The sequence below is a fragment of the Gracilinanus agilis genome, chromosome 6 (genome assembly GCF_016433145.1).
Source record: "Gracilinanus agilis isolate LMUSP501 chromosome 6, AgileGrace, whole genome shotgun sequence".
Lineage (NCBI taxonomy): Eukaryota > Metazoa > Chordata > Mammalia > Didelphimorphia > Didelphidae > Gracilinanus > Gracilinanus agilis.
Genome location: NC_058135.1, coordinates 289,561,213 through 289,569,246, shown reverse-complemented (window position 1 = coordinate 289,569,246; position 8,034 = coordinate 289,561,213). Strand labels below are relative to the sequence as shown.

Genomic DNA, 8,034 nt, shown 5'->3' with positions numbered 1-8,034 from the left:
TTTTTTTTTTACCAGATTTGGGGAGTTACTTGCCAACTTGGAAGCTGAAAATGGCTTTCTTTTTTTCCGTCTAAGTTTATTAGGCTCTCTGGCTTTGAGTTATCTGAAAATATAAACAAATTACCTAGCCCAGGCTCCCGCCCGCCACAATACCGCCATCTAGGCCTTCTGAAAATGGCCTCCTCCTCCTCCTCCTCCACCTCGCAGGATCTCTCGGCCCTCCCAACTTCCTGAGGTCACTGGCCTTTAAAACCTTCGCTTGCCAGATGGGCCTATGCTTTCTTCTGAGCCTCTCGGAGGGTGACTCAACTGTTCTCAAACACTTAGCTGCATTTTCCAATCCTCTCCACGCTTAAAAAGCAGCTCAGCCATGGCTGGAGATAGATGTCAGTGCAATCAAGGCTTCTTTCTAACCATTTTGATTGACTACAGTGATGGGATCTGTGGGGGGAAAGGCTTAGAAACAACTCATTGGCATCTACCCCCCCAGCTTTCCAAAGGAAGACAGACAACTACCGTGGAGAGCTTAGGAAAGCCTTAAAAGAGTAAACCTGGCGGCTTTGGTTTATCCTGAGTCCTGACACTGGCTCCTCTTTTGTTACTGGAGGTCCAGCTGACCTTGAGCTCTAGAAAACACCTGGGGGAAAAGAACTGGACAAGATTGGGCCCTCCCCGGCTCCTGCCCTTTCCGAGCCCCCCAAAACATTCAAGAGAAACAGTCTTACTTCGAACATTGCACTGGAGGGGAGGGGGGGAGGGAAGGAAAAACGAGTTTAGCCACAAAATTCAAACACTCAAAACGTGTCCAAGCCGGAAGTGGAACTGAGCTGCTTACAAATGCCGGCTTCTACTTCCTCCCAAGGTGCAGGGGGGGCTCCTCCGGCTCTCTCTCTCTCTCTCTCTTCAGGCTCACTCCTTTGCCCCCAATTTGCTTTTTGCTCTTTAAACAGGGCAAGAATGGCTAGCGCTAGCGCTCACTTAGCATTTGAAAGGAAACCTTTCAGACCAGACAGACGCCCTGAGAGAACACAAGCCTGCAAAAGAGAAACCTACAACACACACGACACATCCCCGAGACCTGCTGCTGCTGCTGCTGCCCAGACAGGCGGACTACCGCACGCACCGCACACACGCTCCCCCCGGCCCACATTCAAAGGCATTAAAAACTAGGCAAAAAAAGAAATCGAAGCTTCCCAATTTACCACCACAGCTCGCTCGCTCGCTCGCTCAGGGCCCTGCCGCTGCCGCTCGCCTCGCCTCTAAGGGCACTACCGGCCCCGCTTGCTTCACCAACAGCCAACACCGGCACCGCGCTAGCTGCGCCCTCCTGCCTGCCTCTCTCCTTCCTCCACCGCGTGCACCACCGGCTCCTGCCAGGCTCGCTCTGCTCTCTCTGCTCTCAGGTCCTGGCTCGCCTACAAGCTGCTGCTGCTGCCACCTGGACGCGCGCTGCCTGCTGCTGCTCATCCTCCTGCCAGAGGGTGGGGTGGGGGGGGCTCCTTCCTAGCTTCAGCGGGACTGCTGGCTTCCTTCCTTCCTTCCTCGCGGGCTCGTCCTGGTCCTGGTCCTGTCTGTCTGCCGCTCCTGCTTCTCCTTCCTAGCTGGCTTCGCATCCGCAGTCTGGCTTAATTAAGGGCACTCTCTCCCTCTAGCAACGCTCTGCTCCAGAGCAAGGCTCTGGCCAATAGCTCAGTCCAATTGGCAAGTATTGCTTTTTTTTTTTTTTTTTTTAAAGTCCAAGATTAGGTTTGTTTTTTTTTTAAACATAGCGAATATGCATCTTCTATCTTAATTCTCTCCAAAAAAATTACCTTTTAAAAATAAAGCAACTCAGTCCGTATTAAGAATAGCAGCCATGTTAATTGGCTTCAAAAAAAAGCATTCTTGCCAGAGTGCCCTTTCTTCCTGGAACTTCTAAAATTGCTCCTCTTCTACCTGCAAATCTTCTCTTCTAAACTTCAAGTAGTAAAATTGCTCCCTGTTTCACTTTTATTTTAGCAAGAGGAATAATTTTTTCTTAGCTCCTATTTTTTTCTCTTCTAAGGTTTCTGCAGCTACAATTTTTTCTATTTTCAGATTTTTGTCTAACTTGCCATAATTTTTGTCTTTTATTTTCTCTTTCTTCTTTTTCTAATGAATCTTTTTCTATTGTCTTCCATAATTCTTGAGTTCTTTTGCTATTTTTTCTATTTTCTTGTTCTGTAATTTTCTTTTGCTAAATTTTTCTATTTTCTTTTCCTCTAATTTTCTTTTGCTATGAATTTTTCTATTTTCTTGTTTTCTGTCATTTTTCTCTTGCTATGAATTTTTCTTGTTCTGTAATTTTGTTTTCTTTTGCTAATTTTTTATATTTTCCTGCAACTTTTCCTTTGCTATGAAATTGTTCTTGTTCTGTAATTTTGCTTTTTTTGCTAATTTTTTCTATTTTCTTTTCCTGTAATTTTTCCTCTGCTATGAATTTTTCTTGTTCTGTAATTTTCTTTTGCTAATTTTTTCTATTTTCTTTTCCTGTAATTTTTCCTCTGCTATGAATTTTTCTTGTTCTGTAATTTTCTTTTGCTAATTTTTTCTATTTTCTTTTCCTGTAATTTTTCCTCTGCTATGAATTTTTCTTGTTCTGTAATTTTCTTTTGCTAATTTTTTCTATTTTCTTTTCCTGTAATTTTTCCTCTGCTATGAATTTTTCTTGTTCTGTAATTTTCTTTTGCTAATTTTTTCTATTTTCTTTTCCTGTAATTTTTCCTCTGCTATGAATTTTTCTTGTTCTGTAATTTTCTTTTGCTAATTTTTTCTATTTTCTTTTCCTGTAATTTTTCCTTTGCTATGAATTCTTGCTAATCTTCCTATTTTTTTTCTTTAGCCAATTTGTCTTGTGCCTTTCTTCTACATTTTTCTCGAATTTTCTTTGGCTATTCTTTTTTTTTTAGATGCTTTTGCTGTCAAATTCCTCTCTTCCAAAATGCTATTTTCATTTAACCTCTTCAAAATTCCTGGTCCTCTTCTAAAGCTGTATTTTTTCTTGCTATTTTTTCCTCTCAATTCTATTTTCTTCTTTAAATTCTTCTCTTTGCTATTTTTTCCTAAGTTCTAGTTTCCTCTTCCAATCTTTTTTTCTAACTTCTATTTTCTTTCTTCCCAATTGTTCTTTTGCTATTTTTTCTTTCTAGTTTCCTCTTCCATTCTTGCTATCTTCCTAACTTCTATTTTCCTTCTTCAGTTTTTTCTAATTTCTACTTTTTCTTCCAATTGTTATTTTTCCTCTCAAATTCTATCTTCTTGTCAAACCTCAACCATTTTTTCTTCAAATGTTCTCTTGCCATTTTTTTCCTTTTACGTCTATCTTCCTCTTGCAATCTTGCTATTTTTCTAACTTCTATTTTTTCTTCCAATTGTTGCTATTTTTTTCTTCTAGATTCCTTGCTTTTAACGATTGCCCCTCCCTTGCTGTATTTTTGCTTATCTATTTCAGTAATTTTCTCTCCTCTAGTCTTCTTTCTGATGCTTTCTCAACCTATCGTCTCCTCTCTAATGCTTCTGCCATTTTAAAGGGGTTTTCGGTTACTTTCCCCCAGTATTTTTTTTTTTTCGATTTTATCTTCTTTTTCTCGCTAAAATTTTGTCTTCAATGTATCTCGCTCGAAACTATCATACAAAAGCTAGCTTTTCTGTCAATTCTCTTATTAATCCTTTCCGATAAGCTCATAGAAAGGTTGGTTTTGAGCTTCAGAAAAGACCTCTTTGGCTTGCAATTTGGATCAAAAAGGATTTCTAAGAGCCCTTAGTCATTCGCATGGCAGATTTTTCTTAAAGCCTAATCTAGCTCAACCTCCCTTTAAAATGAGCTCGTTCCTCCTTTTATCTGCCTTTCTCCAGTTGTCTTCTAAAGCAATAATCTTCATCTGGCTCCCTAGAACTTCCATAACACGAAATAAAAAGCCTCAGATTAATCTTAAGAATTTAAAGAAAGCTAAACAATTTAGCTATAAAGAAAGTTTCGGCTACCTACCTAGGCGCTAAAGAAAATTCTGTGTTAAAATTCCTCTCAGGTCCTCGCTTCGGCTCGCTCGTCTTCCTACCTGAGCTAGCGCCTAGCCTCTCTGCCTGCCGTCTGCCTGAGAGGGCGTTGGGAGGAGGACTATTTATACACCATGGACGGTCTCACCGCCTGGAACACGTAACCCTCCGCCTCCTTTGTTACTCAAGCAAAAATAGTCCCTAGCGTGTTTTTTTTTTTTTTTTCTTTTCAACAAGACCTTGGATAGTTTTCTTCCGGCCCCACCCCCACCGCCGCCCTTCCCAGACGTGGGTTGAAAAGTGAGTTCTCTGCAGAGGCGGCTGTATGCCAACTAATTGCAAATCCCTTTTTCTGCAACATTTCTGCCTTAGATACAAAGGGAGAGGGCAAAACTGCTAGAAAGAACTACAGCCTAGCAAAGCCAGTTGACTTAGGCTGAGTTCTAGGAGATCTGAGGAAGGAGCCTCAGTATCCGAGAGGGAGGACGAGCCCCCAAACGGAAGCCTTTCTAGGGACCCCACTGCCCGGCTTTGGAAAAGCCCGCGGGGGCTCTGGGCTGGGGAGCAAATTGGCCGGGGGTGGGGGTGGGGCTGGGAGGAGCAAAGGGCTGAAGTAGCCGAGAAGCGCGGGTGGGGGAGGGGAACCCAGGACGATGGCCCGGGGCAACTCTGTAGCCAGCCCGGAATTGTGGCCCGAGGCCTGGCTCCTGCCTTCTCCCTCCTGCTCCTGGCTGTCTTGGTCCCTCCGTGTGTGTCTTTCTCCCGGGGGACAAAAGGGGGGCTGCCATTTTCCCCGGCCCTGGTGCCCCGTCGGCCATTTTAGGGCTCGGTCCAGCGTGGCGGCCTACTTTCCGGGCCGGTGTAAAGTGGCCACCCCGCTTGCACTCTCTCCCAGGAGCTAAATAATGCCGCATCTCCTCCCCTTCTCTAGCCCCTGGGGGAACGGAGGGGAGAAATCCCGAAAATAACCCGCTGGGCTGCTTTCCAGCCCGTCTAGAAAACTAGAAAAGGCCAGACCGCTGCGCAGTGAAGACTCACGACTACCTCACGCTCTTGGTTTTTTAGAGAACCTCGTCCGGCCTTCTTAATGGGACTTTCTGGTTGGTTTTCTAAAAGCCGGTCCTGCAAGGTGGATGGGGGCGGGGGCGGCTCTTTCCATTTCATCGCTCCACCACCTTCTTGTCATTTTAAATTTCTCCTCCGAGAAACTTAGCAGGCCTCCCGGGAGGCCAGCGAGGCCCGCAGCCTCCTTTCTAAGGCGACAGTAAGAAGGGAACGAACGTGGAAAAGTATCTCCTGCCGTCCTTCCCCAACCCCCCAGGATTTACCGACGGAGAGAAACCTTAGAGACCCTCCCTGGTTCCCTGAACAGAAACTGTCAACCTAAGTCTACACACACTATTTCTACAGAATCGGGTTTCCCCTGAGATCTTCCGTAGTTTATGCATTTGAAAATAAACCGAGAAGGTATCTAGGTTCCCACTCAGAACCTAGATCAAGGCCATTTTACAGATAGGAAACTGAGGCACACAAGGAAGGAGTTTAGAGAATGAAGCCCCAGCCGGTACGTTCCAGGGCAGCCGGGAGCCTGGGAAGGATCGCCCCAAATCGCCTAAGTAAAGCCTCTCACTCCCACCTGCCCCCAAGTTAGTTGGCCCCGAGTCCGGTGGCAGCCCCTCCCCCACCCCCCATCCCGCAGCATCTCCGGAGGCCCAGATCGCCCTTGGAAGCTGTTCGCGTTTCCCAAATTACTCATGACGCAGGATTTTTTTGCAAGGCCAATCTCTGCGGATTATAATTATTCAGGCTCGGGGAAGGGCCTCCGGGGGAGCCCAGGGGAATAGGAATATAGCTGGGAAAGAAGGACCCGTCCAAACAAAAGGTTTTCTGTGAAATGAAGGCTGGACTCCGGGGGTCCTTCCTCTTCGCCTGCTTGTTTTCCTACAAATGCAGGACCCAGGCGGACCGCACCCCGCCACCCACTTAAGGCCGGAGCTGGCTTAAGAGGTCTCATCATTTTTGCAGGCTTGAAAGGGGGGCTGGAGCTTTCTGTTCTGCTTCCCATCTCCCTCCAGACTGTCTCGGGCAAAATAAAATCCTGTTTAAAACGCTAAAACGTTGTCTCCCTCCCTCCTGCGGGTCCCACAAAATGGCAGGGCTCCACTTTTTTTTCATTATAAAAGGCAGCCTAGGGGAAAGGGGGGGCCCGAGGTTGGGGGGCTGAGATCATTTTGAAGAACTACGAGGACTCGGACCCCTGCAGGGGCTACTATTCGAGGACCCACTGCCCTGGCTGGGAGACTCCTTTTCCCTTTTCCAAGGTCGGCGTGGCTCCCATGCCCATTCTGGCACAATATTACGGGGCTTCAAAGCCCAGCTCGGGTTTGTCCCCATTTTAATGAGTCTCCTTGGCGGAAGCCTTTTTGGGGGTCAAGAGATCGAACTTGGATACTCTGGGGGACTGGAGCTGGGAGGGGGGGAAGAACAAGAGAAGGGAGCGCAGAGCCACGAGCATGCGCAGAGAGAAGGGATGGGCCGGAGAGCGCAGGGATACCACTGCAGAGGGTGAGGAGGTCCCCTCCCCCCTCCCTTTGTGTGCAGCTCAGCTCGCGCGTGCGGCCTCGGCCGGTTCTAACCGGCTGCAACCGCCCCCGGCCGCCCGCGGGTGCGGTGCCGAGTGGCGCAGTGAGCTACTGCGCGTGCGCAGCACCTTTCTTCTCCCTTCCCCCACCTCACTGCGGGCTTTTTTGCTTGTTTGGGGGAAGGGAAGAAAATGGCCGCCTCAACCCTAGTGTGGGGTCCTACGGCCCAGGGAAGGAGTGACGCTATGAGCCCCATTGTTCAGATAAGGAAACTGAGGAGAGTTGGGGCTAGAAAGAACCCTTAGAACTTTAGGCCAACCCCTACATTTTACAGGAGGGGAAACTGTGGGTCTACATGTGCAGGACACTAGCCCGAGCAGAGAAGAGGGGTGATTAATGGGAAAAGGCGATTCGGGGACCCCGTGAGCCCCAAGCGAAACACAGAACGGGGGCGAGTGTGGAGGCGTCTGCTTTTTACGGAAAGACCCGGAACTCATCCTGGGCTTGTCCAGGGTCTCAGACCTAGAAAGGGGATTTGAGGGAGGCCCACTGGGGGCCCCCAATAACGAGCATCTGCGTGGTCTGGGGGTGCAGGCGGGGAGGGGGTTGCCCGGGGGTCTCAGTGGCTACTAGTCCTTGAAGCAGAGGCTCCCACTTCCAGCCAGGGCTCTTTCTCCCTGGTGGTCCAGCCCCGCCTTCCCTCCAGACCCAGCAGTGGCACCTCCCCAGGCCCAGGTGCTGGTAAGGGGGCAGCTGAGGCTTTGTACCTCCCTTTGAATTCCCTTAGTCTGGGCAGCCAAAGGGAAGGAGGGGCCCAGCAGCCCCTCTGTGCCACAAAGGGCTCCCTCCCTTCTCCCAGGGAGATAGGGCGTAGGGGGAGCCAGGGGGGAAGCAGAGGCTGAGGTCAGGGTGGCCCCCACGTGGGCTGCCATCCCTTCCTTCCTGCCTGCCCGCCAGCCCCTGCTGCCCTCCTTCTGCCCTCCTTGCCTGCCACACACCATTCATGGAAATAACAACAGGAATGACTCTGGGGGCGCCTGGTTTGGGCCGGGGGTTCTTCCTCCTCCTTAGCCCTGGGAGTGTCCCCCACTTTTCGGGAGGGGCAGGGGGGCTTTCCGGAGGTCAGGCAAGAGGCCCCCTGGAGCCCGGCTTTCCTGAGCCTCCCAGTCAGACCTGGGGAAGCCTGAAAGTCTCTTCTGACAAACCCAGGAAAGAGTGTCCCAGCCAGGCTTAGTGATTTGTCTGCTAAGGGCTAACTGTTTGGAGTAGGTTTGTTCTTTTAAACTCTTCCCTTCTTAGAATCATGCGAAGTCTCTGTTCCAAGGCAGAAGAGTGGGAAGGCCTAGACAGTCGGGGTTAAGTGACTTGCCCAGGGTCACCCAGCTGGAACAACGGGACCACCTGGCTGCCCCAGAAGGGCTAATTGTAATGAAAACTT

The 8,034-nt window shown here is 48.9% G+C and overlaps 1 long non-coding RNA gene across 1 annotated transcript; it reads right to left on the bottom strand.

The window, feature by feature from the left end:
* Positions 1-2,810: 2,810 nt before the first annotated feature.
* LOC123250942 lies at positions 2,811-5,057 on the bottom strand. The gene is made up of 2 exons (XR_006506484.1): positions 4,007-5,057; positions 2,811-3,913 (listed from the first exon to the last, which is right to left on the bottom strand). It is a non-coding gene; the product is annotated as an uncharacterized LOC123250942 (long non-coding RNA).
* Between the last annotated feature and the right edge of the window lie 2,977 nt (positions 5,058-8,034).